The sequence below is a fragment of the Protomyctophum bolini genome (assembly GCF_963924005.1).
Source record: "Protomyctophum bolini genome assembly, chromosome: 6".
NCBI lineage: Eukaryota > Metazoa > Chordata > Actinopteri > Myctophiformes > Myctophidae > Protomyctophum > Protomyctophum bolini.
The window spans coordinates 4854180-4864863 of NC_137867.1; the positions used below are offsets into that span (position 1 = coordinate 4854180).

The 10684-nt window shown below is 39.8% G+C and overlaps 1 long non-coding RNA gene across 1 annotated transcript; it reads left to right on the forward strand.

Moving 5' to 3' along the window:
• The first annotated feature begins 4906 nt into the window (after window positions 1–4906).
• Window positions 4907–8421, forward strand: LOC308317604. Its single transcript, XR_013964272.1, has 5 exons — window positions 4907–5002; window positions 6238–6334; window positions 6442–6510; window positions 6648–6746; window positions 7705–8421. It is a non-coding gene; the product is annotated as an uncharacterized lncRNA (long non-coding RNA).
• Window positions 8422–10684: the final 2263 nt, after the last annotated feature.

The window sequence follows — 10684 nt, forward strand, 5'->3', positions numbered from 1 at the left end:
AACCACTAATATAGGCTACAGTAGGCCACACACTTCACCTTATCCTCTCCTATAGACAAGTCAATCCCAAAAAGCATTTTTGGCCAAAATACTGCGATATTTACTTGTGAAGTAAACATTGCAGTATTTTGTTTCCTTCTTTCCTACAAAGAAAAGTTTGCAATATTTATTTTACATGCATTTCTAAACGGGTTTCTAGGAAATCAGAGAATGCAGCGGTGAAGTCATTGCCCGGAACTTCCTTAACCCATTCAGAACGGCAACGCCTTTGTCTTTTTTATTTATTTTTATATACCATATTGAGGCCTAATGTGTGTAAATCTATGAAATCACCCAGCAATTACCATCATTTTGTGTAGTAAAAACTAAAAAGGTATTTTGCGATCTGCGACACCCATGTTAAGTACATTACGTATCACTGAAATGTCCATTAAGTACCTATACGGGGGTATTACTGCATGCTTACATGGCTTATTTCAACTTGGAGAGTGTGCAAATGTAATCAAATGGACCCGTAAAAGTCCATTTGGTTACATTTGTACACTCTCAGAGTTGCAAAGCCGGTATACAATTTACAATTTAGGCATTTAGCAGACGCTCTTAATCCAGAGCGATTTACATTAAGCAAGAACATAAATAAATCAACACTGAGGAATGAGGATTAACCCATTTTGGGGTGGGGAATCCCTTTTGGTGTTTTAAGCAGTAGCCTATGTTATACTTTAGCTATTGAAAAATATCAGAACTACAAGCTCATAGCGCGGCACCGGGTGCAGCGCTATGAGCTTGTAGTTCTGATATTTTAGAAAAATCATGAAAATGTAGTGTAACATATATTCTTTCAGAGCCAACGTTTTTAACTCAAATCTTTGCTTCTGCCGCAGTTTTGCCTTTCAAATGAACGTCAAGTTTCGGTGCTGCTCCCGCTGCAGTTTGGGCTTGTGTATCATACACGAGAAAGTAAAACAGCAGATTTATTTCAGACAGGAATTACATATTTTCAGATGGGGGGGGGGGGGGTCGGCTGCCAATTTCATACAATTTTTTGTGATCCTTGACATGAAATATTGAGCACCACTAACATAGGTATTTCAGAAAACCTGTCATTTAGATGGGTTTTAGCTAGAGCTGGGACTCGATTAAAAAAAATCTAATTAATCAGAGGCTTTGTAGTTAATTAATCTAGATTAATCGCATTTTAATCGCATATCAATATTCAACCTGAGAACAGCGAGAAACCTTTTTTTTAATGTTTTTTGGTATCCCAGTGAATCAATGAATAGTGACTACAGGATACCACTAATTTTCAACATTTTACTGTCATTAATATACCTGTTGTGGAAATAATAATAAAAAGTCACCCCATTCTGTGTTGCCTAGAACTGGAGGTCTGAAAAACAATTAGTAACAGTAACAAGTACATCTCAGTGACATCACAAAGCTGTACTTACTTCATATTGTTACTGTTTTTTAGAAAAGCGCCCAGTGAGAAACGTTCTGCGGTGAAAAAAAAGGTGCGATTAATTTTTCTGTAGTTAATTCATCTAAATTAATCGCAATTAGTCCCGGCCCTAGTTTTAGCTCAACAATAATGGCACTCTACTTGTAGAGAGAGTACTCTGAACACGAGGCAGAATGTGTTTGAAATGAAACCATTTTTGTTCAAATCTATAGTGGCACTGGAGGCAGCCCAGAGGAAAGCAGAATCCATGTTTGAGAGCTCATTTATTACTCTTTTGTTTCTCAAGCCATACATGAGGTCAATGTGATACAAAAATGAGATCTCAGCTATGGCTCCTGTATCTCATCCTTTACTGCTGAGACACATGGCTCAGATGCACCTCTGATGATCTATACAGGAGATCTCAATACTGGCTCAAATTTTGCTCAATTTAGTATCATTGTTGTGTCTCAAACTTAGCTCAGATTGATATAAAAGAGAGCACTCAATATAATCTCATTCAAATCTCATTTCAGACTTTTAGTTTCATCTCAGCTTTGTCTCAGAACGACCTCTGTTGATCTGCAAACGAGATCTCAAATATGCCTCAAATAATGCTCCAATTAGGATTATTTGTTGAATCTCAAACTGTATTGCACTTGGTCTGAAATGTGATTTAAATGTATGATATGAGATGTAGAGATATATCTACATCTAATTTAAATCACATTTCAGACCTTTACACCTGTTCCTCATGTTTGTGCGTGTTTTTGTTATTCATTGAACAAACCATATTTAAATAATCAAATGTGTCACCTCCTTCCTGGACTACATGTTGTCTCAGTAAGACAGCTCTCCCCCTATCCACAATGAGGAGCAGTGCACCAAATAATTATGGGAATTGTAGTCCAGGAAGGTAGTGAGACCAGTGTCCATGACATCAGAGACACTGTGCTCACGGCTACAATCTAAAATAGCTAAAACCACATATTACACACATAAAGACCCCCAGGAAAGTGTTCTAAAGCTTCTAAACGTCATTAACATATATTTTTTTCCAAAAAGGGTGAAGTGTCCCTTTAACACAAATATTAAATGCCATTAACAATAAAGATACATCACCATTACTTCACCTAATCAACATGAGTTAGACTTTAATATATTAGCGCCCCTCACTTCACACAGGTGTGATTTCTTTCAAGATTATATGGGCAATTATATCAAACAAATGGCAATAGGCCAAATTATTGTTTTATTAAGCCATTAAGACCTGAGGACACGATTTTCTATATATCAGTGGTGCTCAAACTTGTTCATGTCAAGGACGCCAAATAGTATATGTAGGACCCAACCTGGACACTCAAATGAATAGATGGCACCTAGGGGGTGAGGCTGAGATGCTGGATTTCACTATGCTGGAGGTGTTGTGGGCCTATGAGCAGAACATCGAGTAAGGATGCCCACCTGATAACCCAGAGAATGGCATCAGTCATTAGACTAGACTAGACCATCCCACAGTCTTATTGTCAAAGTGTCAAGTATGTGTGGCAAAGAAAAGCGGCCCTCACATATTGGAGTGAGGGATCCTATAATTAGACCGACAACCTACCATTATCCCTAACCTAACCCTAACTGCAAGCACGGGAGCAGCACATGTTCGAGCGCTAGTCCGACCGTTGTTCCCGAATGCTCCGTCGGAATTACGTTCTGATCCAACTACAAACACATTTACAATACTGCATATCTTCCTATATTAAAATAGATAGCACAGTACCGGACAGTACTATAGTATAGCACAGTACGAGTAGCACAGTACAGTACAGTACGCATACTACAGTATAGTAAAAGTATTACAGCACAGTAGGTCTACACTCTGACAAGTTCTTATTAGCAGACTGCTACTTACTGTATGTTTTCTAATGTACAGCATTGGAACTATTTTTGCTGATCTTGGAGCGCACTTTACAATTTACCCTGGGTGTGCGTGTGTCTATGATGTGCGGGCATCCGCTACTTAAGGGCTGCATAGCGGCCCGGACCTCTAGTACTAACCTAAAGGGCGAGTTCGTGCTGAAACAACAGGTCTGGGAGTGCCCATATCCATATATGGACTTTTTTTCTTCTTTCTTTTAAAATTGACGCTTTCGTGTAGGGCGTAAAATGCCCAGGTACAGCAGGGCCTTAATTTCCGGGCCTGTTGTGAACTCTACTTTTCGTTGGCTGCCGTGCGTCTGTGCTAATGACTTTGGGGCGGGCCCCTAGAGTTTGAATGGACAGGTATCAGTCAAAAGGGAGACATTAAAGGGGAAGGAAGGGTAAGGAAGGATCAACATATGGAATGTCAGAACAGGTCAGCTCCATATATGGAGTATGGCTGTATGGCTATCCAGGGTTTGATGAGGTCAGTGTCGTGATCTTCATTCATATATGGAGACGGCCATATATGGAACGACAGCGTGTCACGAGGCGTGACAGACTGAAGGCCATATATGGAGTGTGTCACAAAGTGTGACAGACGGACGGACAGACTGACATGTTTTGCAGGTTTTCATAGTAATCTGTGACCTACAGTCACAATAACGACATCATATTATATCCCACTACAGCACATCTATGGGCATGACAATATGGGCTCTCCATGGGCATAAAAGGTACAAGAACTGACAGATAGGAGATCTTTATGGGCATAAAATAAAAATATATATTTTTTTCTTTTCAAGGTCTGTGTAAACACAAACATTGAAGACAAAAGTGAGGACGCAAATTGTGATTGATTGGCCAGAATGAGACTCAGAGGATGTATGATGACATATGATTATAACAGAGCGCCCCTCACTTCACACGTGTGTGATTCCCCCCCCCCCCCCCCCCGCCATTTTATATTTCATATTAGATTTTATATTTATATTTTAAGTGAGGACGCAAATTGTGATTGGCCAGAATGAGACTCAGAGGATGTATGATGAATAACAGAATGCCCCTCACTTCACACGTGTGTGATTTCTCCCCCCCCCCTCCCCATTTTATATTTCATATTTGATTTTATATTTATATTTTATAAATGAAAAACATTTTTTTCTAGAAATGCTACAAATGTAATCCAGTGAGTCATTTTGTGGATAAAAAAGAAATACAGTTTAGGTCAGATAGTGTTCTACCCTGCATGCTGAAATAACCAATTTCCAAAGCATACCTTTATTTTTATTATATTTTTAACATTTTGGAATAAATTAAAACGGTGAATTAGGCTTAGGACCTGTAGGCATATGCATTTTGATTTAATAATATATAATAAAACTATCTCGCTCGGCAATTGGCCCGCCTCTATGGACCGAATCTCGAACGCCATTGGACAACAAACCGGAAATATCACCCAGAGCGTCTGACTCGTGGTCTGACGTCACCAACGAACAGCGTTTGAATTTGAAAGTGAAAGAGTCACAAGTCACAACAAGGAACTAAGGATTAGGAAGGACGGCATGCAGGAGAAGATTGCAGAACAACAACACAAGTTAACGTCCGAACTAAATGGATTAAACCCCTTCAGGCTGTAGCGAAAAGGTATGTTACAGAACGAGAACTATATAAAGACCCACATTAAGGAAAATATGTTAACAACCGCGAGGTGCATCATTATGAATTTATAGCCCAACATTTAGCAGCTGCAGCACTGTTAGCAATATGCTAACGTTAGTGTTTAGCTAACATTATATGGGGGACATCTCGTCCTATTTGAATAGGTTTGTACTACACTAAATACTGTAAATAGTCATACACTGCACTAGTGTTGTTGGTGAAGTTATTATTTTAATTTGAGATCGTTTTTGGTGAGTCTGTCTGTGTTCATTTGAGGGGTTTTGTGGTCAAGTTTAATCTGGTGGTTATTTCTGTTGCAATGAAGGTAGACTTCGTTTTTGGCTTTAAATCATTCTTTATTTTAGGATTATGTGTTTAGAACGATTTTTGAGGAACAGTATTTTTGATTGGAAAAACCTTGTGCATATTTCTATGGTAATTTAATTCAGTTCAATTTAGTTCAACGTGTATTGAACAAAATATTCTTAAATTTTGGGTCTGTGAGGTTAATCTCATCAAATGGTGGTCTGTGGCTCAAGCTGCTCAAATGCAGAATTAATAATGGTCCTTGATATGAAAATGAGCTTAAACAATACCAAAATAAGCTTACATAGTGAGCTTGTAGATTTGCAAATGTTTTGCTTAAATTTCCAGAATAGGCACGCTGAGGCTATATGGTTCATTGGTATAGAAGAATCTTCTATAATTTATCTTGTTTATTAAATTAATATTTGTGGCACTAATACCACTGACAATTTAAACAGTAATAATATGCTGATTCATTTTTTAAGCATTTGGTTGTACTGCAGAAACCATGGTGTGTCACTACACTTGTAGATATGCTATTTTCACACGCATCAAATATTTTTGAAAATTAGCTCAGACCTTTTGTCAGGGGCTAGGTCCTGTGCAGTAATATAACCATGGAAGGTTATATTGTGGTATGGTGTGCCCGCACACCATTCCACCATTTATCATTGGTAAAGGTCCAGGATTACTTTATTGAAACAACTTTCGTTTGTGTTGTTTGTTCAATAAAGTAATCCTTTACCAATAGAATGGTGTGTGTGTGGGCCCTACCTCCCTCCTTCCATGATTACCTTATTGGCCCTGCACCCACTGTCGAGGTGCGTGTAAATGGGTATGCTCAGTAATGACACGCTAAGCCTTTTTTCTGTAATTTCTCCCTCTCTCTGTAACTTGGTTATTTCTGTCTGCAGCCTTCTGTTCCACCTATCCATCCAGGCTGTCTTTTGGGCACATCAGCTTTACATTCCACATGTCTCAGCCTGGCTTGTTGACCATGTTCCTGCAGAGGTCAGTATTGAAATGTTCCATATTTTGTACTGACTTTTTGTTATAAATTTCACTGTAGTTTTAGTTCTTTATTTGGTCAGTTTTGAAGATTTATTTTTGTTCTACAGGGGCTTGTCGACATTGGTTGGGAATCTGAAGCCAGGTCACAAGTGCAGCCATGCAGGAGCTCTATCCAGGTATGGATCACACTAAAGAATATTGTCTACAATACTGCATTTTGTCTTTGTCTTTGACAACAAGGAAGTGAAGTTTTGTCTGTTTTCATGGTCAATTTGCAGTTTGTGAAATGTTTATGCTGCATCTCTATTCACAGGCCTCCTCTTCAGGCCTGAAGAATGTGATGGTCTTCTCAGTGGCGTTCCCAGATTGTAAAAGAAAGTTGCAGACTCCACCAAACTGGAAGCCACTCAAAGTAAGTTTTTCTTCACACATTTGGCTTTGTAAAGTATATTCAGATCATTTATATTGTAACCAATGCATTTGTTGGGAAATCTTTGCAGTTGTATTTTATGGTGTTAATTTCCTGTATGCCACTTGGGACCCAACAGTGGTAATGGGCTGACATAATAGTGTGCCTTTGATCAGCCTCTACCATTGGTTAACTCAAATAGGCCCCCTGCCTACTTATAGCCAATATGATGGTCTGATACTGAAATGTCCACTCCACTTCACCATTTCACCTTTTGCACTTTTTAAATAAAGACAATGTTTTTGGCATCCAAAGAGCCTCATTCATCCTACAATGTGCAAGCCCCCTTTTGCTTATGGATATATGATCGTTGCTGTTGGGAAGAATAAACCACCTAACAGAAACTGTTTTTCTTTTGCATACATCAGTACTGTTGGACCAATATTGAACCAATGGTAAAAAGTGCTTCGGACAAACCTCTTAATTCCATTGGACCCTCAAACTGTCTGCTAAAATGGCCAACTCTCCCCTCTAATGCAAGTCATTGACATTATGTAAAGTCACAAAACCAACTTTCATATGGCATTATTGTTTTGTTTTCAAAATATAAGGTTTTTCTTCATTTCCTGAAAATAGAAAAAAAATATATATGAACATTTTGGAGTTAGGTGGTTTCTCCCCGACAGCAGATATGAGTAAATATGTCTCTTATACTGTACCTTATGCAGTTGGTAGTAAAGAAATGCAACACAGATGTTGCAGTGGTGGGACAGTCTCTCTCTGAGCCAGGTTGGCCCTGTTTGTGGCTATGCTGGGCACAGAGTCAAGTAGGTTTTTATCTAACATTACTCTGGTTCACTGTTATTTTTTTTCGATTGAGTGAAAGATGGAACAACATCACTGGTGGGGAAACATGTTGACTATGTTCTTGTATAGCTAATTTAATCTTATCTGTCTGCAGGATGTCTTCTTACGGTGTGCCACCCATGATGGGTGGATGAAGGTGTCACAGAGACGGCTTACGGCACCTGAAGAAGTTCAAGGTCAGCCCCCGTATACTGAGGTCCTTCTACAACTGCACCATCGAGAGCATCCTGACGGGTGGAATCATCGTGTGCTATGGGAGCTGCACTGCACTTCAGCAGAAGGCACTACAGAGAGTGGTGAGAACAGCCCAGCGCATAGTTGGAGGTGAGCTTCCCTCCCTCCAGGGAATATACGAGAGACGTTGTGTGGCCAAGGCTGAAGGGATTGTCGGGGATGTCCACCATCCCAGTCACAGCCTGTTTGAGCCATCACAGTGGCCCCCATGCAACCGGTTTCTCAGCCTTGCTAGCCACAAAGACTATGGAGCACCTTCTTTTTTTTTCACCATTAGACTTATGAATACACATTGAACACTACATGGCCCGGACTATATGGCCAAATGTCTGTGGCTAATATACCGTAATGGCATTTTGCACTTGAGCTCTGCACTTTAGGTAGTTTTAGCGATTATAGCTATTTAAGCAACTTCGTTTTTAACATAGATTACTCTTGACACTAGACTGTAGCTCTTGTGTTGGCTTTAGCGCACAATGAATTGAACGTGCCTTTTACTTGTAATTGGTATTGTTGACAAAATTGAACATTCAGACCATCAAGACGTCTACATGTTAAACAAGTGCCGCAGCGGCAAGAATGGGAAGGTTAAAAAATACTTTTAAAGTGCCTCTGCTAAAAGGAGAATTCCATGCTAGAAGGCTTTCTTACCTTATTTGTTACGTCCCCACCAAAGAGGTTTAGGACAGGTATTATGTTGTGAAAAAGTGCATGATTGGCCATTTCGGGGGTTGGGTTTTTGTGCTAATTTGCTTATTTCCATCGAAATGAGTAGTAAAGTGTGCCACTCGGGATACTATTTACATTATGAAAAGAGGACATATACAAAAAATATGGATTTTTGAGCGATGGAAATAAGCGACACCCCATAGCCCCATTCAATTCAATGCAATTAATTGAGGGCTTATGGTAGGGGAAATGCGCTTTTGCACAAAATAAAACCTGGACCCCGTTACATAAAGGTAAGAAAGCCTTGTAGCATGGAATTCTCCTTTAATGTTTGTGTGCTTCTCCTTGTTGTTAGTCATAGTTGTCTTACTAGTTGTTACTTGATATGTTGTTACTCGGGTCGCTTTTTAGATTTGTATTTCATTTTGAGTTAAGACACTACTGTTAAAGCACTGTATGCACTACTGGCACTTAAAGATAAATAAAGGCAAGTTATATTGAAGGAAATTATTGTATTGTTTTATATCACAATATTTGCATATTTACATTATCTCCTTTACAGCTCTAGTATGGCTCGATTATGAGACTCATGTGAGACTCAAAGTAGCCAATAAAGATATCTCACCTACCTCTCATTTATCTCTCACTATAATCTCATTTCAAGCTATGCTTAGCATCCTGAGCAATAAACGAGACTTAAGTGATCATGAAATGAGATCTCTCCTAGTTCTCATTTATCTCTCACTGCAATCTCAAACAAAGCTACATGAGACACTAAACAGCATTAAAGTAGACTATATCGATATCTCAATTTTGTCGCCTAAGGCATTTTAGGCGACATAATTGAGACTTTGGTGATCATCAAATGAACCACGTATGAACCACAAATGAGACACTCCCTTATGTCTCGGGAGCAATATATCAGCTTTAAAAGAGCAACAAGATTTTCCTCTGGGAGGGGGTGTGGGGGGGATTCAACCATCAGTGGTAACCATGTTGAATACTGGACAACTCGCCCCGGTGCTTGCCCGTTTTTCCTCCCGGAATTTTTATATATTGAACCTATAAACAATTTAGTATTATTTAGTATATGTAAGGTTTTGCCCCCTCAAATGGTACCTCGTCAGATAATCCCCACATTATCCTACCTACAACAACTTCTGTGAACAGACTTCACTGTAGTAGCTTTTCATAAATTATATTTGTACTTAGGCTGTTCTGCTGTCATGAAAGTTTATAGTTAGAGAAATTCAAAGTCCAGCCGTCTGCTGTCCAGCCTCTCCCACCAACCCCTCACTGGGGAACATTCCATGTTTGGGGCGTAATGCTATGAAGCACCAAACCATTTTTGGTAAGAAGAAAGCGTTCTCCTCCAAAAGCAGGGTAAACATTCCCATAATAATCAGCGTACACTTTGTAACGGGGGGGGGGGGGACACAGAGGAATGACAGTGTATGTGGTGTATGTGGGTCATGTGACCACAGCGTTGTTCTCCACAACTAATTACAGGCCGTGTGCTTTGTTCTCCAGACAATAGGCACACATGCACGAGGGAAACGGCAGCATGTGTGTGTGTGTGTGTGTGTGTGTGTGTGTGTGTGTGCGTGTGGGCGCGTGCTTACTCTTAAGTATGTATATATACGGACGTGGACGATAGGTGGCGCCATATCCCAGGTCCTACTGCGTCTATATAATGGTTGAGGCCTATGGAAGCTTTTAACCCATTCTGACCTGAGATCAGATTCATACGAGGTTTCCACTGGACACACACTGGTCTGATTAACCCATTCTGACCTGAGATCAGATTCTAAAAATGTCAGTCGTTCTTCGATTTTTCAAAAATAGCAGACCTGCAAGCTCGTAGCGCGCCACTCGGTGGCGCGCTATGAGCTTGTAGATCTGCTATTTTTCAATAGCTAAAGCATAACATGATGCCAACACCAAAATGGGTTCCCGTTCAGAATGGGTTAACAGTGGTCCGGTTCCTATAAACCATAAGTCGGATTCTAAGTCCTTGGTGGATTTTCTGCCATCCACATTTCGGATTTAATTTGTAGGCTGTGTTGCGACCCCAGAAAAAGTGCCAAGAAAATCGTTCCCGCGTCATGGGCACTACTCATTCAATGCATTTTTCATAGATAATACCTTCTGGACTTTGGGTTAAAAGTTCT